The sequence below is a fragment of the Suricata suricatta genome, chromosome 6 (genome assembly GCF_006229205.1).
Source record: "Suricata suricatta isolate VVHF042 chromosome 6, meerkat_22Aug2017_6uvM2_HiC, whole genome shotgun sequence".
In the NCBI taxonomy this organism is placed as follows: Eukaryota; Metazoa; Chordata; class Mammalia; order Carnivora; family Herpestidae; genus Suricata; species Suricata suricatta.
The window spans coordinates 123769984-123792393 of record NC_043705.1 but is presented as its reverse complement, the minus strand read 5'-3'; the positions used below and the strand labels follow the sequence as shown (position 1 = coordinate 123792393).

The window sequence follows — 22410 nt, the reverse complement described above, 5'->3', positions numbered from 1 at the left end:
GGCCTGGAATAGCAATTAGAATAACCTTGATCTTGGGAGGCACCAGCCCCTTGTCAGCAGTTAATGCAGCCCTAAGCAAGCAAGGTGAAAGTGACTTCGTTGACTGTTTTATACCAGGCCCTTCATTTATATTCTCTTTCTCTTTTTTAAGTTTATTTATTTATCTTGAGAGAGAGAGAGAGAGAGCATGAGCAGGGGAGGGACAGAGAAAGAGGGTGAGAGAGAATCCCATGCAGATTTTCTGCTGCGAGCATGGAGCCTGATGCAGGGCTCAAACCCGTGAACTGTGAGATCATGACCTGAGCCAAAACCAAGAGTCAGATGCTTAACTGACTGAGCCATTCAGGTGCCCCAGTGTATCTTCTCTTTTTAAATCCTCCAACAACTCTGTGAGGAGGGCTTACTGTTTTGCTGCCATTCCCCTGCTTATCTGGCTCCTGTAGAAATGAATACACCTTCGGTAGCAGAAATGATGTTTTCTCTCTTCGCTTAGATCAGTGACGCCTAGTAGGTCCACTGACTTTTGTTTCTTTTCCAGAGTAGGATAGATGAGTGAATGAGAAAATGAAGCTTATAGGGGTTAAGTAAGTAGCTTGCCAATAAAGCTGGGCCACACATCTATCTCAAACACGTCTGGCTGATAAAAGAGTGAAGAAGGAAAGAATGTGATTCCAACATCCTCATTTTGCTGCTCCCTGCATTCCCTGAGTGTCCCTGGATTGCCCCACAGGCTTTCTCTACCCTCAGGATTCCCGGAACTTAGCTATCCTGGGTCTCCCTTCTAGCAGAAGTTCTCAGCTGGGTAAGAGTATAAGACTTAGAAAACCGGCAGCCTGCTCTGATGTCATTTATTTTTGGGATTACAGGATTCTCGGTACAGCGGTTCCCAAACCTGTTAGAGATACAGATTCCTGAATCAGGATTTCTGGAGATGGAGTGCCGTCCAGCAGGTGACTTTTAAAGCAAGCAGCTATTGAAAGCCATGGCGGCCAATCCTGCTCTTCCTACTCAGCTTCACTTTCAGCTAAGAGTCCCCGCTCCACCACCGCCCCGCTTTGCCTCCTGCCGTTCACCCGTTCACCCGTGTCCTCCTTTTCTGAACTCTGCCTGCTCATGTGGGCAGGACCCAACAGATTCACCCCTATTTCCACTATTCAGCAAATAGTGAGCAGTTGTGATGTGCCAAATACTTGTCCAGATGCAGGGGACACTGCGGTGGACAAAGTAGACAAAGACCCCGCCCCCACGGTCGCTGGTCCTGGTGTGTTGCTAGCACCAGTGGCTGCTGGGCACTTGGGAGGCACTCAGGAAATATCTGAATGACCATGGCTGGAGTGAAGAGAGTTGAGTAGCAGATGAGGGGAAGAGGTGCTCACGGGTAAGGTTATGCAGCCCTTGGAAAGCTATTCTATTCTATTTCAAGTGTAATGGGATGCTATTCGGTGCCCTGAGTAGAAGAGTGACATGATAAACGCGACCTTCCCTCCTGCATGGGGAATGGACTCTTGGAGATTAGGGCAAAGGCCAGGAGACCAGTGGGGAGCCTCTCACAGTGGTCCAGATCTGGAGTACTTGGGCTGAGATGACATTGGTGCTGAGAATGAGAAGAGTTTAGACTCAGGATGCATTCTGAGAGCAGAGACTGTGGGTTGAGGATGGATGCAATGGGAAATCAAATCTGAATTCCAAGGCCTTTTACATAAGCAACTGGCTAGACAGATGATGCTAAACCCATGTGGCTGCTAATTTTCTGCTTGTCAGTTTCCTTTTGATGAGGGCAGGGACCCTGCCACTTACGGGGCATCCGCCTAGCAGGGCCTGGGCCCCAGTTGGTGCTGCAGTAAATAACAGCCTCCACCAGCAGCTAGCTCTGCCAATTGGTAATACGGAGCCTGAACCCCATGCCGTGGCATCGGAATCTGCGGGGGGGTGGTTTGGGTGTTCCTGTTGCAAAAGACTGTGAGGGTGGCCCCTCTGCGTCACTCATTTGTCATCAGGGAGTTAAGATCCCACCTCTGCCTCTGCAGAAGTTGGGCGGGGGGAGGAGGTGGAAACAGAACCCAGAAGTTCAACAACCCAACTACTCCTCTGTTTCCAAGTTTATATACATGTTTGGGGAGGGTTAGCTCTGGTTCCCTACACACCCTGGAGCTTCCCTGCCTTTGCAAATGCTCACCTTGTGCTTGCTGATCTTTCTTGCTTTCCGTCTTCGCTTTTCAAAATACCGCCCCTCCTGGAAGCCTATTCCAAATGCTGTTTCTTCCATGTAGCTCTTCCTGAAGTCCCAGCCAGATGCGGTTTCTGCCTTTTCTGAACCCCATAGTGGTTTATGCCTTTCTCATGACATCATATTCTCCAGGGTTTTGAGCTAGAATGCCCACAGTGAATGGATGGGCCTTAATTATCTTTGAGTCCCTCCCCCAAGACCCAGTGCAGTCTCTTGAACCCAGTAGACACTTGATAAATATTATTCAAATTGAAATTGACTTTCTTCAAGACTGATACGTTCAGCAGCTGCAGGATTCCTGTTTCTTGAAGGAGATTTGGGATAGGAATCAATCAAATATCTAAGATATGTCAGATGGAGAACACAAATAAATGAAGAGGGACAAGTGGAAGAAAATTTTTCACAGAGGTGCCATTCTAAGAATGATTTCACTCTCTTTGTAACCCCTCCTTATGCACAGGTTCTGTGTTAGGAAGCAGTGGGTGGTTCTAGGTAGTCCTTGCCTCAGTGTTCCTGGATAATCTGATTTGTCAAGAGAAGCTGCAAATCCAGACTTTTTATATGGAAAATCCTAATTTCTAGATGTTAGCCAGTGGTTCCCCCCCCCACCCCCCTCCTCCAGCCAGCACTGTCGGGAGAACCTGGCTACCAGCTCAGGACCTCTGATTTACGTGTGAGGCTTTTCCCCTCTGAGGGAAGTAAGTAAATTTATTTTGAAATCTCCAGGAAACCGAGCTGCTTTTTGGTAAAAGGAGGATGTTTGCATCTTGTTTTTATTCTCTAGGATTTTCTTTCCATTGTTCTGCTTCTCTCTGAGTGGGAACCCTAGGGTTATGATTATTAATTTGTGCTTGAATCCCAGCTTCGTGTGGCAGAAGCGCTTCTGTAGCTTGCCTTGAACTCTGTGTAACGGGCTTTTTATTTTCCTCCAGGAGTGGTTTAAATGGAGGCTGCAGTCTTCTGCAAAGCATAATTGGTTTTAAATTGTAGGTTTAATAATAATGATGCTGGGCTTAATGCAGTACCTTTCAGCCCCTGCTGGATGCCCTTGGCAACTCACTCATCGACCTGCCTGCTGTCCTCAGGAAGGGACAGCTGTTAGGGACTTGAGCCCCCCCCACCCCCATCCTGGTATGGACCACAGGGATGAGGGCTCCAGTGCCCTTGGCAGCCATGGCCACTGAAGGAGAGAGAGGCATAAGGACATTCCTTTGTGCTTGAGCCTGGGGGCTCCGAGGCTGGACTTTCAAGGCTCTTGGCTGTCTTTGTTTTTTCTTTCTTCAGCTTTGGGTCACCCGGCAGCTTATTAGGAATTCTATTGGAAGATGAGCAGAGGAACTCAAATTCCACAATTTGGCTTCTGTATGGATGGTTTAATTGGGAGGCTCTATTAACTTAATTGGTTATCATCAGGCTTCTGCCTTCTTTCTGTAGTTTACGTAACTCTTTCTCATTTTCTCTTACCATGGCCAATAACGCATGCCTTTAAAAAATTAAATCGTGTACTTTGGTCTCTCCAAGTGAAAAGAGCTCTGGTTCAGCAGTCAGAGAGCCTGAATTCTAATTATGAGTCTTTCTGGAATGATCTGAATAGATTTAAATGGGATACTTACCTCTCCTGGCCTCATTTCCCCACTGGATAGATGAGTAGGTTAAATTACAAAACCACGCAAGTCCCTTCCAGTGTTTGCAATGGATGACTTAAGTGTTTCTGTGAAATGACACCAAACTCCTCCTTGAACAACATTTGGAGTGTTTCAAAAGTCAATAAAAATACCGATCTACATATGTTATACAACAGACTAACCAAGGCTTGGACAAGTGAGGGCTTGTTCAGCAAAAACTCAGCATTATGTTATAAAAAGCACAGAGGAGGATGTTGGTGTTGTGTGATGTGGGCCTCCTGCTTGAAAATTACAGGCAGTGCAGTCAATGACAGGGTATCGGCATCCACGCCGCCCTTCGGAGGTTTCCCAGGCTCCACCCTCTGGACAAACCACAGACGTTCCGAACCTGTGGTCGACTTCATCATCCATGACAAGCAACAACTCCTCAATTGTGTTGGGTTACGAACTGCCTCGTTTCGACTACCGTTTCTGGATGTTTTTGTTTTTGTTTTCGTTGTAGATGGGAGCAAATTATGACATGAGAAGAATGAGTTGGGGTTGAAACAGAAATATTAAGCCTGAAGAAGTTTCTTTGGACTTGGGAGTCTACAATGGCCATTTGACCAGCATTTTGGAGGAAGTGGTGCTCGCAGAGTTTGAAGGTAGCAAACATAGGATACCCTGTTTGTGCAAACGCCGCCTACAACGAGGCTTATCAGTCGGCTGTATTCTGTTTCCCTCTTGCCTCTTATGAGCACTCTTGGCTCCTGGAGGCACCAAGTGCATGCATCCGTAGACTTTAGGTGTTTGTATAATTTTTTTAATCTCTAGGCAACGTGTTATGTATTTTGCAGGGGGAAATGGACTACAGAAGTTAACGGATTTTATTCTCTCAGTGTAAAGCTTCTTAAAAAACACTGAACCTAAGGTGAATGATAGCTTCACCGGAAAGGGAAGCTGTGCTCCCCTTTTCCAGAAACAATTTGCCAATCTCTCTGTGAAAGGGAGTAGCAGCTCCTAAGTGGCACATATTAGCAGGAGATGAGATAGTCTGAGCGGGCCGTGCAGTGAGGGAGAAGTGGGGGAAGACGGGCAGAGCAGGCAGGAATACCCTCGGCTCTGAAGAATTCAAAGTGGCGGGGCCCCTGGGTGGCTCAGTCAGTTAAGTGTCTGACTCTTGGTTTCAGCCCAGGTCACGATCTCACAGTTTGTGGGTTCAAGCCCCGTGTAGAGCTTCACACTGACAGCATGGAGAGCCTGCTTAGGATTCTCGCTGCCTCTCTCTCACTGCCCCTCTCCAGCTCTTTCTCCCACTCTCACTCAAAATAAATAATAAATACACATAAAAAAGTAATTTGAGGCAGCCATAAACAACTGCCCACTCAGACTCCTATTCTGAGAATTATGGCCAAAATTTGGAGGCCCAGGTATTAGCTACAGAAGACTGTGGTCTCCAGATTTCTTAAAAAGATTACTTAAAAAGGCTTGAGGGGCACCTGGGTGGCTCAGTTGCTTAAGCCTCTGACTCAGCTCAAGTCATGAACTCATGGTTCCTGGGTTCAAGCCCCACATCAGTCTCTGTGCTGACAGCTCAGAGCTTGAAACCTGCTTCGGATTCTGTGTCTCTCTTTCTCTTTGCCCCTCCTTCACTTGCATACTCATTCTCTCTCTCTATCTTTCTCTCTCTCAAAAATAAACAGACATTAAAAAAATACATATGAAGCCTTGAGTACCAGATTGCCAGCCACTCACGTGTTAATGGCTATAATTTAGACCTCACAGGAATGGGACAGAGTTCTGATGGGGAAAGACAAGGCCAGCGGTAGAAGGAGATGGGTGCAGGTCAAGTACTGTGGGGACAGGTGGCCGGGTGTCTTCGGAACCTTGTGGCATCTGCCTGTGTCTGTGCAGAGCTCGAGGCTGTGTGCTTCCTACCGCAGACATAAGACACCTCTGAGAATGAGAAAATTTCAGAATTTTTCTGAAGCCCAGTTGTACACGTGAGAAAGGCTGTCAGCTCTCTGAGAGTAAGGATGTTCCAGCTCATTCCGCACCACACCCAGCAACTCCAACCACGTTTATGATTCATACTGCTCGGTGGATAATTAAGTAAAATGAAGAGAGAGGGGAGCTTGGGAAGACCTCACACTGGTGCTGACCAGCCATTCCCTTAGGGCCCATGCAGGGTCCTGTGGCCACTGCATGGCTTGTGGGGGCACCTAGTGCTTGGTGGACTAACATCTTTGGATGCTTGAAGCGTAAAAATGATTAATTGGATAGGGGCACCTGTGTGACTCCATTGGTCGAGAGTTCAATCTTGATTTCGGCTCAGGTCATGATCCCAGGGTTGTGGAATTGAGCCCCATGTTGGGCTCTACACTGAGTGTGGAGTCTGCTTGGGATTCTCTCTTCTCTCTCTCTCTCTCTGTCTGTCTCTCTCTGTCCCTCTCTGTCCCTCTTTCCTGCTCATGCTCTCTCTCTCTCTCTCTCTCAAAAATAATAAAACAGGGGTCCCTGGGTGGCTCAATCAATTGAACATTTGACTTTTGATTTCGGGTCAGGTTATGATCTCAAGCACTCTGTTGAGATTTTCTCTGCCCCTCCCCTACTTGTGTGCACTCATTCTCTTGCTTGCAAATAAATAAACCATAAAACAAAAAAAAACCCAATAAAATAAAAAACTTAGAAAACAATACTAATAATTTATTGAATAAAAGAATTTATGGATATCGGGCACCCCAAGGAGTCAATGGGAGGTCAAGACAAGGAGGAGTCTAGGGGGGACGGCCAGGGTCACTCACAGGGATGGTCTGGGCACACCAGTGTGGCCTAGCACCCATGGCCCCGCCACACACCCCTGGATGTCCTCTTGCTGCTTCTGGCCTCTCAGTGCTGCCCACCTGCCGAGAACTGTCTCAACTACTCACCCGCCCATCTTTCCCGAAGACCCACAGCGCAGGGCGAGGACACCGTGCCTCTGCTGGCTTGTGACCTTGGTCCTGGCTGTCCTCACTACAGCCCGGTAGGAGGCAGGGAGGGCACTGCTTTCCACGTGGGTGGTGGGGGTCCCTGCTTCCAAGTCAGTGGAGCACGGCAGCCAGGCTGGGTGGCCGAGGAAAAGATACAGCATCCCTGGGGTGCAAGAGTTGGGAGGACCCTCAATTCAATGAGTAATCCAGTTAACTTAGCAAATATAAAGGGGGAAAAAGCACTGCCGCGTATGTACATTTTAGAATTTTAGAATTTTATTTCGGATCAAGTCAGAGTCAACAAGCGCCTACATGCTGCAGTGTATTAAGAGTATGTTAATTGTGGTTCCCAGGGACTAACAGCTTATTGGCTGATGGGATACTGAGCACATTCTTGAGGAAAAGTCTCAAAGGGGAAGAGGATAGTCAAAGTGGTGTTGTTATAGGTTGAATTCAACTGTAACATCCGAGTGACTGTGTCTAGGCTGTGATTCACCACCTACGAGGTCAGCTCTGACTCGGTCCCTCCACTCCCACGTGCTACCAGCTGTGCTGGGCTGTTGTTCTATGGGCCCCACGTCGGAAGGAGTCAGCTGGGGCCTGTCAGCCCAGCCCCATGCCCTATAAAGTGCTCTGGCTTCTGAGGTGAATTAACTCTTGTTTTTATTACTCTGTTAATTCCAGCTCCTGTCTGTCCATCTAATTCATTCCACATGTCTGGTCCCTTCTGCCCACAGCAGTCACTGTGTGGGCCAGGGGCTTGTCAGTTTTGTGAGTTTCTTGTTTCTTTCATTTTTTTCTTTTTAACATTTATTTTTGAGAGACAGGGAGAGATAGAACATGAGTGGGGGAAGAGCAGAGAGAGGGAGACACAGAATCCGAAGCAGGCTCCAGGCTCTGAGCGGTCAGCACAAAGCCCATTGCAGGGCCAGAACTTGTGAACCACAAGATCATGGCCTGAGCTAAAGGCAGACAGTAAACAGACTGAGCCACCCAGGTGCCCCAAGTTTTGTGAGTCTTGTCCGTCATTCTGCTGGCGGCTCTGTCCAGGAGCCCTTTGAGTTCTCAGGTGCTTTTCAAGAGGAACCTCTTCCTGCTCCCAACCACACTGGATTCTAAACTTTTTGAGGACCTGGACCTGTATTTTTTAAAATTTATTTTTATTGAAGTATAAGTAACATACAATATATGTATATTATTTTTGGGTGTACAACATAGTGATTTAGTATTTGAACATATTGTAGAAGGGTCACCATGGTAAGACTAGTTAGCATCCCTCACCAGACACAGTTACAAATATTTTTTCTTATAATTTTTTTGGGGGGCATGTGTGTGTGTGTGTGTGTGTGTGTGTGAGCAAAAAAGGTGATTTTATTAAAGTATGGAGACAGGAACTGTGCATAAGAAGAGCTGCCCTGGGACCATGAGGAAAGACTGATTATATACTCAGTAGTCGGAGAACTTTTTAAGAATTACTCTTAGCAACTTTCAAATATGCAAAGCAGTGTTATTAACTAGAGTTACCATGTGTACATCACATTCCCATGACTTATTTATTTTATAACTGGAAGTTTGTACCTTTTGACTCCTTACACCTATTTTGCCTACCCCGCAAACCTCCCCCTTCTGTCAAGCACCAATCTGTTCTCTATATCTGTACATTTGTTATTCTGTTTAGATTCCACACGTAAGTGTGATCATACAGATTTTGTCTTTCTCTGTCTGACTTACTTAATTTCATTTAGCATAGTGCCCTCGGGGTCCATCCCTGTTCTTACAAATGGCAGAATTTCATTCTTTTTTTTTTTTTATGTTTATTTATTTTGAGAGAGTGTGTGTGCATGTGAGCGGGGAAGGGACAGAGAGAGGGGGAGAGAGAGAATCCCAAGCAGGCTCTGCTCTGTCAGTGCAGAACCCAATGTAGGGCATGATTTCACAACTGTAAGATCATAACCTGAGCTGAAATCATGAGTCAGACACTCAACCAGCCGAGCCACCCAAGTGCCCCCATTCGTTTTTTAATGGCTGAGTACTATTTCGTTGCATATACACACCACATTTACTTTACCCATTCATCCATTGATAGACATTTAAATTGTTTCATATTGTGGCTATTGTAAATAATACTGCAATGAACCCTGCAGGTGTATGTATCTTTTCAAGTTACTGTTTTTATTTTCTTTGGATAAACAGCCAGAGGTAGAATTGCTGGATCTTATGATACTTCTATTTTTAATTTTGTGAGAAACTTTCATACTGTTTTTCATAGTGGCTACACCAACGTACATTCCCACCAACAGTGTACAAGGATTCCCCTTTCTTCACACCATCTCTAATACTTGTTATTTCTTGTCTTTTTGGAAACAGCTGCTCTGAAAGGTGTGAAATGATATCTCTTTGTGGTTTTGCATTGTATTTCTCTGATGGGGGCTCCTGCTTGGCTCAGTGGGTAGAGCATGCTACTTTAATCTCATGGTCATGAGTTCAAGCCCCATGTTGGGTATGGAGCCTACCTTAAGAGATATATATATATGAATATGAATACATATGTATATATCTGCTGATTAGTGATATTGAGCATCTCTTCATGTATCTGTGTCTTCTTTGGAAAAATGTCTTTTTAGATTTGCCCATTTCTTAACTGGGTTTTAAAAATTGTTTTAAATATTTATTTATTTATTTATTGCTATTAAGTTGTATGAGTTCTTTATATATTTTAGTTATTAACTCCTTACCAGATATATGATTTGAAGATATTTTCTCTCATCGAATATGTGGTCTTTTCATTTTGTTGATGGTCTCCTTTGAGGTGCAGAAGCTTTTTAGTTTGACGTAGTCCCACTTGTTGGTTTTTGCTTTTGGTGTCAAATCCAAAAAATCATTACCAATACCAAGGTCAAGTTGCATGCTGCTTATGTTTCCTTCTAGGATGGCTTCAGGTCTTAAATTCAGGTCTTTAATCTATTTTGAGGTAATTTTGTGTGTGGTATGAGATAGGAGTCCAGTTTCAATCTTTTGAGTGTTGCTGTCCATTTTCTCAACACCATTTATTGAAGAGACTGTCTTTTCTCCATTGTTTACTCTTGGCTCCTTTGTCATAAATTAATTGACCATATATGCGTGGGTTTATTTCTGGTTTCTCTATTCTGTTCCACTGATCTATTTTTCTGTTCTTATGTCACTGCCACACTGTTTTGATTGCTATAGCTTTGTAATGTAGTTTGAAATCAGGGAGTGTGATTCCTCTAGCTTTTGTTCTTTCTCAAGATTGCTTTGGCTACTCAAGATTTGTATGTTTTCATACAAATTTAAGAGTTGTTTGTTCTTTTTCTGTGAAAAATACCATTGGAATGTGTTTAAAGTTTATTTATTTTGAGAGAAAGCATAAACAGGGGAGGGCCAGAGAGAGAGGGAGAAAGAGATTCCCAACAAGGCTCCATGCTCAGTGTGGGTCCCAGTGCAGGGCTCTGTCTCACTACTGAGAGATCATGAGCCAAAATCAAGAGTCAGACACTTAACCAACTGAGCCACTTAGGTGCTCTGCCATTAGAATTTTGATAGAGATTTATTGAATCTGTGGATTTCTTTGGGTAGTAGGGACATTTTATCAATATTGATTCTTCCAATCCATGAGTACAGAACATCTTTTTGCTTTTTTTCTCTTAGAGAGAGAGAGCACAAGTCAGGGAAGAGGGAGAGGACTGGGGGTGGGGGAGGGGAGAGAGAGAGAGAGAGAGAGAGAGAGAGAGAGAGAATGAATCTCAAGCAGGCTCCATGCTCAGCTCAGAGCCTGACGTGGGGCTCAATCCCCCTGAGATCATGACCTGAGCCAAAATCAAGAGTCAGATGTTCAACCAACTGAGTCACCCAGGCACCCACATCTTTTCCTTTATTTGTGTCTTCTTCAGTTTATTTCGTCAATATCAAATAGTTTTCAGTGTACAAGTCTTTCACCACCTTGATTAAATTTATTCCTTAATATTTTATTCTTTTTGATGCAATTATAAATGGTATTATATTTTTAATTTCTTTTTCTGTTAGTTTGTTATTAGTGGATAGAAACACAACAGATTTCTGCATATTGATTTTTGTATCCTGTCGCTTTACTCAATTCATTTACTAATTCTAACAGTCTTTATTTAGGGCTTTCTATGTACAGTATCATCATGTCGTCTGCAAATAGTGACAGCTTTGCTTTTTTTTAACCAACTTGGATGCCTTTTATTTCTTTTTCTTGCCTGTTTGAACTGGTTAGGGTCTCTAATACTGGGGTGAATAAACGTGGTATCAGAGAGCATCCTTGTCTTGTTCCTGATCTTAGAGGAAATACTTTTAAATTTCACCATTAAAACGATGTTAGCTGTGAGCTGACCATATATGGCTTTTGTTATGTTGAGGCACATTTCCTCTATGCATTTTGTTGAGAGTTTTTATCATAAATGGATGTTAAATTTTGTCAAATTTTTTCCTGCATCTATTGAGATATGATTTTTACCCTTTATTTTGTTAATGTAGTGTATCACATTGATTGATTTGTGGTTGTAGAATCACCCTTGCATTCCTGGAATAAATCCCACTTGATATCACTTGATGATTCTTTTAACATATTGTTGAATATGGTTTGCTAATATTTTGTTGAGAACTTTTGCATCTATGTTAACCAGGGATATTGGACTATAATTTTCTTTTCTTGTAGTGTTTCTCTGGTTTTTAGTATCAGGATAATGCTTGTCTGGTAAAATAAGTTTGAAAGTGTTCCCTCCTCTTCTGTTTTTTTGGAAGAGTTCAAGAAGGATTGGTATGAATTCTTCTATGAATGTTTGGTAGAACTCACCAGTGAAGCTATTTGATCTGTTGAGAGTTTTAAAATTAGTGATTCAATCTCCTTACTAATAATTGATCTGTTTAGATGTTCTATTTCATCATGATTCAGTCTCAAAAGGTTGCATATTTCTGGGAATTTACATGTTTCTTCTAGGTTATCAAATTTGTTGCAGATCATTTTTCCTAGTGATCTCTTATGATTGTTTGTATTTCCATGGTATCAGTTATAATGTCTCCTCTCTGTTTTGCTTATCCTTTCAAAGAACCAACTCTTGGTTTTATTAATCCTTCCTATTGTCTGTTTAGTCTCTATTTAATTTATTTCTGCTCTGCTCTGTGATATTTTCTTCCTTCTACTACTTTTGGGCTTCATTTGTTCTTCTTTTTCTAGTTCCTTGAGGCGTAAAGTCAGGTTATTTGAGATTTTTCTTGTTTCTTGAGGTAGACATTTATTGCTATTAACTTCCCTCTTAAAACTCCTTTACCTGCATCCCATAAGTTTTGGTATCTTGTATTTCCATTTTTGTTTGTCTTGAGAGCTTTTTTTTTTTTTAATTTTGCTTTTGATTTCTTCATTGACCCATTGGTTGTTTAGTTACATGTTAGTCTCCCCTTATTTTCTAGTGAATTTTCAATTTCTTTTTGTAATTGATCTAGTTTCATACCATTTGGTCAGTAAAGATGCTTGCTTCAGTTTTTTAAAAAAAAATTGAAGGCATGTTTAATGGTCTATGTGTTATCTCTCATGAAGAATGTTCCACTTTCACTTGAGAAGAATGTTTCTGTTATTTTTGAGTGGGATATTTTGTGTGTATCTGTTAAGTCATCTAAAACTGATGTTTTCTTACTCATTTTCTATCTGGATAATTTGTCCATTGATATAAATCAGGTGTTAAAGTCCCCTACTATTATTGTACTATTGTCTATTTCTTCCATTAGGTCTATTAATATTTACTTTATATAGTTAGGTGCTTCTGTGTTAGATGCATAAATATTTACAAATGTTGTATCTCTTGTTTGACCTCTTTATCAATATGTAATGCTCTTCTTTGTCTCTTATTACAGTTGTTTTAACGTCTGTTTTATCTGATATGAGTATAGTTACCTCAGTTTTTTTCTGGTTTCCATTTTCATGGAATGTCTTTTTCCATCCTACGCTTTCAGTCTGTTTATGTCCTTATATCTGAAGTGAATTTCCCATAGGCAACATATAGATGGGTCTTATTTTTTTCTCCCCTCACACAGTCTATATCTTTTGGAGAATTTAGTACATTTAAGTTTAGAGCAATTATTGATAGGCATATACTAATTGACATTTGGTTCATTGTTTTTTGGCCATTTTGTAGTTCCTATGTTTCTTCTTTTCTTACTCTCTTCCTTTGAGGTTTGATGACTTTTCTTAGTGATATGCTTAGATTCTTTTCTCATTATTTTTTGTTTATTTACTAGAAGGTTTTGCTTGTTGGTTACCATAAAGCTTACATATAAATAGACTATTTTAATTAGTAGCAAATTAAGTTTGAGTGCATTCTTTTTTTTTTAATGTTTATTTATTTATTTTGAGAGAGAGGGACAGAGAGGGATTGAGAGAGAGAGAGAGAGAGAGAGAATGAAAGGGAGGGAGAATCCCAAGCAGGCTCCATGTTGTCAGCACAGAGTCTGATATGGGTTTTAATCTCATGAACCACGAGATCATGACCTTAGCCGAAATCAAGAGTCAGATGCTTTTTTAAAAAAAAGAAAAGTCAGATGCTTAACCAGAGGAGCCACCCAGGCACCCCTTAAGTTTGAACACATTCTAAAGCCTGTATGTTTACTTTCCTGCTCACATGTTTTATGGTTTTGATATTACATTTTACGTCTTTTTATAATTATAGTAGTTATAGCTGTTTTTACTATTTTTGTCTTTTAACCTTCATACTAGCTTTATAAGTGATTAACCCACTACCTTTAATATATATTTACCTTTACCAGTGAGATTTACACTTTCAAATGTGTTTTTGTTACTAATTAGCACCTTTTCTTTTCAACTTAAAGAAATCCCTTTAGGGGCACCTGAACGGCTCAGTTGGTTAGGCGTCCAACTTCAGCTCGGGTCATAATCTCGTGATTCATGGGTTAGAGCTCCGCCTTGGGCTCTGTGCTAACAGCTCGGAGTCTGTAGCCTGCTTCAGATTCTGTGTCTCCTTCTCTCTCTGCCCCTACCCTGCTCATACTTTGTTTCTCTCTCTCAGGAAATGAATAAACATTAAAAAAAAAAAACACTCTTTAGCATTTCTTATAACCCTGGTTTAGTGATGATGAACTCTTGTAGATTTTGTTTGTCTAGAAGACTATCTCTTTGCCAGATAGAGTATTATTGGTCGGAAACTTTTTTATTCCATCACTTTGAATATATCATGCTGCTCCCTTCTGGCCTGCAGATTTGTTTTTGCAAACAAAAGCCTGTTGTTTGTCTTATGGGGTTCACATATACATTACAAGTTGTTTTTCTCTTGCTGCTTTTAAGAATCTCTCCTTGTCTTGGGGCTTCTGGATGGCTTGGTCAGTTAAGCATCTGACTTTGGCTCAGGTCATGATCTCGTTTGTGGGTTTGAGCCCAGCATCGGGCTCTGTGCTGCCAGCACAGAGCCTATTTGAGATGCTCTCTCCCTCCCTCTTTCTCTGTCCCTCCCAGACTCATACTCTCTCTCTCTCTCTCTTTAAAACAAATAAATAAACTTAAAAAAAAAAAAAAAAAAGAATCTCTCCTTGTCTTTAACTTTTGACATTTTAACTATAATGTGTATTGAGTCTCTTTGGGTTCATCTTATTTGAAACTCTCTGGATCTGTTCGGGATCTGTTTGTTGTTTTTCCAAGGTTAGGGGAGTTTTCAGCCATTACTTCTTCAAATAAGTTTTCTGCCCCTTTCTCTGTCTTTTTTGTTTTCTGGGAGTCCTATAATGTGAATGTCAGTTCATTTGATATTGTCCAGTAAGTCCGTTAAGCGATTTTCATGTTTTTTCATTCTTTTTTTCCCTTTTTGCTGCTCTGATCTTGTGAGTTCCTCTGCCCTGTCTTCAAGTTTACTGATCTTTTCCACTGCTTCCTCTAGTCTATCAAACCCCTGTAGTGTATTTTTCAGTTTAGTTATTGTATCCTTCAGCCCTGTGACTTCTCTTTCAAACTTTTAAATATTTTTCTCCTTGTTGAAGTTCTTCCTGTCTTCATCCATTCTTCTCCTGAGTTTGATGAACATCTTTGTGATTATTACTTTGAACTCTATGTCAGGTAAGTTACTTACCTCTGTTTCATTAAGGTGTTTGGTGTTTTGTTTTGTTTTGCAGCAGGCAAAAGTGTATTAGAATATAAGATTAGAAAGGAAGAATAGTAGGAAAACTCTCTTTACAGAGTGGGGATATTAAAAAATGAATCCACCTCCTTAAGGTTTTTTCTCTGAGGTTTTATCTTGCTCTTTCATTTGTAACATATTCTTCTGTTTCTTCATTTTGCTTGACTCTTCGTGTTGGTTTCTATGCATTAGATGAAATGACTACTTGTCTGAGTCTTAAAAACTTGGCTTTGTATAAGAAATGAATCTTATTATTCAACCCTGCCTTAACCTTTGTAAACATCCAAGTAGCCTATTTTGTTTTTAATAGTTCCCAGTATCTGAGGTTGTTTCAAGACCAGTCAGTGTCCCAAAGAGGATTTCCATCAGCACCTACATTCAGGCTGATTGGAAGCCAGACTGTCAGACAATAGCGTTTAAAGAATGCAAATATATATGGTCCCATAAGATTGCAAGTGGAAGTTCCAGAGCAGTTGACCTGTAGGGTTCCTATGCAGCAGTCATACAACTGTGGCTCCAGGTGAGTGTACAGATTGTGTGTGTGTGTGTGTGTGTGTGTGTGTGTGTGTGAAATGCTGGTGAGCTACAGTCGATCAGAGAGAGAGAGCACAAAGATGGTGGATGTTCCCTGAGAGCACCTCTGTTGTCTCTAGATGTGAATGAAACCTGAAGCCTGTTCTTAAGACCAAAGCTCCAGGACTAGCAAGTAGACCTCTTTCACAGAAAGGCTGGGAGTCTGTTTCAGTCTGCCGTCTGTGCAGTGCTCTGGGCTGGTTGCCTGCCAAGAGTGGTCTCACCAATTGTCAGTCCCCTGAGTCCCAGGAACGGGAGCCCCTCTGGCTGCAAAAGTCAGGCAGTCAGGGGGCCCCTGGGTGGCAGCCACAAAAACTGGATCCCCAGAGGTAACTCTTGGGACATCAGACAGAGGTAGAACCAGCCCTCTGGGAGATACTGGCCCTCTGAAGTACAGCAGAGGGCCAGGGAAAAGATGCACTTGACCAAAAAAAAGGGGGGGGGGGGAAGGGGGAAGAGGAGAAAAGGAGAAAAAGAGAAAGGAAGAAGGGCAGAGAAGAGGTGTGTGTGTGTGTGTGTGCATGTATGTAGATAAGATGGCATCTGCTGGCTTTGGCAAGACAGAGAGAGTGTGGAAGATGGTGCCCACCAGCCTCTGTTCCTAGAGAGGATTCTGGCAAGCTCCCTCATCCTCAGACCAGCACTTTAAAATTGTGAAATGAGCCTCTTTCACATAAACTCTAGGTGCTTTTAAAGGACTGCTTTTACGCAGTACTCTGGGGTGGGTAGGTCTGTGCACTAGCCTGAAGGAGCCATGCCTCAGATTACCACAGCCCTATGGGTCTTGTAAGCATGAGCCCTATTAGACTTAAAAGCTAGATGTTTGGTGGGCTTCTGCCTCAGGTACTGGTCTTAAAAGTTTGGGTGACTAAGGGTCACAAACCCTTTTCTCTCCAGCTCTTTTGAGTTCCCTCCCAGTTGTGGGTTCCTGCAGTGGGGTTGGGGTTTATGGCAAGATTGTGTTTCATCCTTTCCTACCTGTTTTTGTGTGATTTGCCTGGTGTAAAGAGGTGATTGCTCTGATAGCTTTTAGGGTTTGGGGGTCTTTTGTTTTTTTAGGAAGTTGTTCCATATGTAGCCGTAGGTTTGGTGCATCTGTGGGAAGAAATGAGTTCAGGATCTTCTACGTCACTATCTTGAGCCAGAACCTTCAACTTGTTTGTATTTTATATCTTCTCTGAGCCTGACACTTAGCAAGGGCTCAACTAATTTTGTTCAGTGAACAAGTCAGAGTATTTGGAAGGCTACCTGCCTTAAGCCATGCTTGGCCCCCACAGGAAGAGCAGGACCTGAACGTCTTCCCAGGAGAGATGGACTTGGGGTCAGACAGCCCTTTCAGCCCAGGGAGGTGCTAAGTGAGGGGACGCCCCAGAGCTCAGCAATGTGTGGAGCCAGGAATCCGACCGCGGAGGAGAAGGTGGGGCTCTGGCCTAGGGGTGCCACACGCGTCGCTCCAACCCACAAACGTGAGATCATGACCTGAGCTGAAGCCGGACGCTTAACCGACTGAGCCACCCAGGCACCCCTCCTCTCTTCTCTTGATATACCCCCATCTTCTTACCCCAGGTGGATAAATGTGTCCATTTTCAAATATACCCATCTCCTGAAATATGGAAAGCAGATAGTCTTTCCCTTAAAAGCAAAATGGTAGAGTAATAAATGTCAGAGAAAGAAGTCTGCTCTTCCCAACAGCCTCCCACTTCTCCCGCCCTGTGTGTTCCCTCGTTACAGTATGTTCCTGGTCTTGCTTGACTGTGTTCCCCATTCCTTCCTCCTCCTCCTCCTCCTTCACAAGCTCTCTCCCTCTCTGAGCCATTAGCTTTGCTCCAATTCTAATTCTAACCCCATTAGCAAGACTCGTTCAACCCACGAGCAGTGAGCCCCCATACCAGCACTTCTAATCATCAGCCCCCACCTCTCTTTGTGCCCACCCACACCCCCACCTTCTTACTCTATCATTTCCATCATTATCCCATTGTTATTTCTAGGTGCCTGGGAGGGAACAGTGTAAGCCAACTGCTGTAGAATCAGTGTGTATTGAGACCACCCTACTCATAACCACAGTGTTTTTTTTAAAGGATGCATTTGAACAGCTGTTAGTGCACGCACGTCAGGCTCTTTGAGGAGGCTTCAGGGTGAACAAAGCTTCCTACTATGAAATAAAAAGATCGGTTCTTTTTCCTTCACCCCAAACTTCAGTTTAGCCTGATTTGCTGGCCTTCTTGCTGGCAAGTGTGTGGTCAATGGGATGTTGTTAGGAACATCTTTAAAAGGTTGGGGGGTGGGGGGATGAGTATGGTTTTGGGAAAACATAGTTAAACAAATCTAAAGTCTCTGTACCAAGGCCTTCTCAGAAGTATTAATAGGTTAAGTTTGATGAAAATAGGGGCTGTGTCTTTGTTGTTCATTCCAATACCTAAAAATAAAAGATGATAAAAAATGAGTCAATGCATTACAAATTTCCTCCGAAGCCTTAATCCCCAGCACATGATATCTGCAATAGCATTGTCTGAATGAATGATGAGGAGAACAAGGAGGGAGGGTATTGCAGAAGCCAACAGTAGAGTGGAAACTCTGGGGCAGGACCGTGTCGACTCTACTTGTAGGGTAAGCAATGGTGGAGAGGATGGATATGGCAGGGTGCTGCTGGGTAGGAGCTATTGGGTGGTAAGGTGGAGCCAACTTAAAGAGAGTCCCGAATACCTGGATGGAAAATTGAAATGTGATATAGGTTCTCAATTTAGGTAGATAAGGTGGGGTAGCAGCTGCAAGGAAAGACAATCAAAATGGAAAAATGACAATAGCAGCAGTGATTTAGCCTGTGATATGAGCTTGGCAACTGTCTACCAGATTAGGGAAGAGAAAGAAAAAAAATATCTAAGAGATGATCCAAAGCAAAGAATAGAGTTTGGGAGATAAAGTAGAAGAAAGCAAAGACATCAGCAAGAATTTGAATAGTTAGAAGAATGTTAGTCTCCTTGAAGAAAAGGAGGAGGTATTTTGAAAATTCCAGATTCTGGTATCATCCTAGACATGTTAGTTGGAAGGTATAGCAGACCACTAGAGATGTCGTAAAGATAGTTGGAAGTATTGTTTTGAAGTTTGCGTTAGAAGTCACAGTGAGGAAAATAAGAGAGCAAAGGGTTCAAGACTGCTCCAGGGGCATTCCCCCATCTGATCACAACTGGGGACAGTTTGGGGCAGGGGAGGGATACCGGGGTCCATAGTTCTGAGAAGCTAGCGGGCTAAGTTTGTGGACAAGTTGGAATTTATAAAGGATAGTTTGAAGCAGACATTAAAGAATCAAGTGTAAAAGCCAAAGAAACCTTATAGAAAGTTTCTGAATCGGAGTCTCTGGGAGTCTGGACAGCTAAATTAAAAACAGGCCTCTGATGGGATTCTGTATACACAGTACCTTGAAGACCTTTCTCTTTGCTGACCAAATCTCATGCCTATCAGTTAAATATTATAAGAAAAATTCTACTTAAATATTAATAGTCCACTAGTTTATGCATACTGGCTTAATATGCAGTTTCTTACTTTCCAGAGGTGGTTGAAATTACTTAACTCATTCAAAAATGTTAATGGTGACAACAGATAACTGAGAAATTCCGAGCGGTTGTGTGGAGACACCATGGCCAATTAATATTCAGACAGAGCTTCTGGATAGCTGTCATGCACCTTGATAGTTTTTAATTTTTAAAGTCATGAGCAGAATAATGAAATAGACTGTATATATATTTTAAAGACCAGAGTGATTTAGCAGTAGTAATATTAGGCTGAAGTGATGACTGCATTCTCTTGGTTATACATTGGGATGAGACATGGGATGGGACATGGGTGGAAAACCCTAACGAGAGTGTGCTGAGGCCAGGGCCAGACTGGGGGACTAACATCTGGAAGTCACTGGCACAGTATCCAGACTACATAGAGTCCAAGAAGCACGGGCCATACACAAAAGTCAGAAGGGAACAGCAATGAGCACAGAGACAAAGGCAGGGGGCAGGGGGCAGGGTGTGGGGGTGAGTAGGGCAGGCATATAATTGACCAAGACTAATTCTTTAGTGTGTGCATGTGGCAAAATACATGAAGCATAAAATTACATTAGAATCATTTTAAAGTGCACAATTCAGTGGCATTAAATACATCCACAGTGCTGTGGAACTGCTACCACTATCTAATTCCAGGATTTTTTCATCATCCCCAAAAGAAACTCCATACCCATTGAGCAGTCCTTCCTTATTTTCCCTCCTTCTAACTCCTGGCAACCACTAATTTCCTCTGTGGCTATGGATGTGCCTGTTCTGAATATCGTGTCAGTGGAATCACACAAAGTATGTATGGCCTTTTGTTACTGACTTCTCTCACTTTGCATTATGTTTTAGGAATTCATACACGTCGTAGTAAGTATCAGTACATCATTTCTTTTTATGGTTGGGTAATATTCCACTGTATGGATATACCGGTTTTGTTTATTCATTCATTAGTTGGCAGACATTCAGACTGTTTCTACCTGTTGGCTGTTGTGAACAGTGCCTCTGTGAACATTTGTGTACAAGTTCTGTTTGTACACGTTTTCAGTTCTTTGGGGTTATAGACCTAGGATGGGACTTACTGAATCATATGTTAATTCTGTGTAAAACTTCCTGAGGAATTACCAAACTTTTCCACAGCAGCTGTACCATTTTACATGCCCCACCCCCCACCCCAGCAAAGTGCACGTGAGTTTGTGTCTCCACATCCTCACCAACATTTGTTTGACCATGACTCATTCTTGGTGTAAGAGTTTCACAGCCATAGGCTTCTTCGAGGGCCAGGGGCCGACGCCAGTGGGCTGACCTCCAGTTGTCTTCAAGACCCATCTGTCTGTGAGGTCGGTATGAAACAACCACCATGGTGATGGATGAAGAGAATGCACCTCTGCCAAACATTTCATGTTCCGTGTCCTAAGCTCGGCTCACTACCTCAGCACTTACGCAGTATCTGCCTTCCTGTTCGGTCATCCTCTTTGATGCCAGAATCGGCCTTTCCCTCCCTTTAGTGGGACTATTCAACACTTGAACTAGTTCACAGTTGTGCATCAACTTCGATGGAAGCCATGTGTCCTGGTGATGTTCAGTATAGCTGGCTGAGTGCAATCACCCACCACAAATGAAAGCTCGTTAGATGGATGCAGTAAATCATGTGAGGACTAGGGATGGAGGAGATTGTAAATGGAGTGCTGAAGTCAGGAGATAATCCAGCCTGCTATCTCTAGTGTCTTTATCACTTGGAGTGTTCCCTTCAGCTGTTTAAGCTTGACCTGGCTTTTACAGGCATTTTCCAGCCACCTCTCCTGCCCCACCCCCCATACTTTCCCTCAGCAATGAGCAAACTGGGAATAATCTGACTTGAAATCAAGGTGGAGCTCAGTAGAGCGAGTAATTAAGAATGTGATTTTATAGGGAGTTATGAGAAATCAGAAATGTCTTTTTTGTTTGAATAAGAGTTATTGGTTTGGGAGGGCAGTGACTGAGACATCATCATCTGTGTTCTTAGAAGCTGAGGGGCTCTGAGAATAGCCCTCAGTCACTCTTAGTCTGAGGCTGAAACTTGCCAGCGAAGGCAGGACCCCGGCTCCTGCCGGCAGAGCACCGCCGTGCGGAGGCTGCAGCCCCAGGCGGCCCGCTGCTATCGGGCTGTCAGGCTCTTCCAAGGAAAGCTTTCCCCAGGCCTCCTGGCCAGTCCCCGTGTGCCACATGCCGCACACTTCAGCCACAGAACTCTGCCCTGGCAAGCTGTGCAGTTTCTTTTTCTTTTTTTAAAGATTATTTGTTTGGAGGGGCACCTGAGTGGTTCAGTGGTTAAGTGTCTGACTCTTGGTTCAGGTCACAGGTCACAAACTCACAGTTTTGTGAGCTCTAGCCCACGTTAGGCTCTGTACTGGCAGCAAGAAGCCTGCTTGGGATCCCTTCTCTCCCTCTTTCTCTCTCTCTGCACCACCCTCCCTCACAATGGCGCTGTCTCTCCCAAAATAAATAAATCTCTTAAAAAAAAAAAGATTGTTTTGAGAGGGACAGAGAGTGCATGTTTGTGCGAGGAGGGTGGAAGTGGTGAGAGGCAGAGAGACAGGGAGAGGGAGAATCCAAAGCAGGCTCCTTGCTGTCAGTGTGGAGCCCGATGCGGGACTCGATCTCAAAAACCGTGAGATCATGACCTGGGCTGAAATCAAGACACTTAACTGACTGAGCCACCCAGGTGCCCCCCAGCTGTGCAATTTCTCATGTGGAATGGATCAAAAAGAAAGAAACTCAACAAACTGAGCAACAACCACCACTAGGACAAAGACTGAGTGATGTTCCCAACCTGAGGGAAGGAACCGCGTTAGCAGGTTTTGATCTGAAGGTGAATGACATGTATTCCTAAATGTGATTGGGTAGTAGGCCCGTGGAGACTTTGAGGAGACTGGGTGGGAGGGACGTCAGCAGGATGGAGGCACAGGAAGTCCCGGACCCTGCTTCCCCTACAGAGGCGTCAACTCAGCGACTGCATGTGCACCAAGTCCCTTGTGAGAAGGTCAGAAACCAGTTACCCAGGTGAGCGTGAAACGAGCTACCTTGAGGCCAGCCATCTAAGTCACGAGTGGCCTACTGCATGCAATCAGTCTTCAAGGGATTTGAAAATAAACGAGTCAGCACCCTAATGATAAAATAAAAGATCAGTGAGTAGTGGACTCCAGCAGAGACGTGTTCTAGACTCTCTCTAAAGAGAGAAGTGTTGGGGGAGGGAGCTAAGGACTCCAGGGCAAGCGCCTCACCTGCCATCCGTGGTCTCAACGCTTCCGCTCATGGTGGCTGGAGCAGCAGCATCCTTGGAGGGCCCCCCCCCCCCCCCCCCCC

General features: G+C 43.4%; 1 protein-coding gene across 1 annotated transcript in view; it reads left to right on the top strand.

The window, feature by feature from the left end:
• The first annotated feature begins 4386 nt into the window (after nucleotides 1–4386).
• PDZD2 (PDZ domain containing 2) overlaps nucleotides 4387–22410 on the top strand; it is a 276820-nt gene continuing 258796 nt past the window's right edge. The window contains exon 1 of the mRNA XM_029941041.1: nucleotides 4387–4496. The gene's annotated coding sequence lies outside the window, so the exon portion shown is untranslated. The remainder of the gene's footprint in view (nucleotides 4497–22410) is intronic.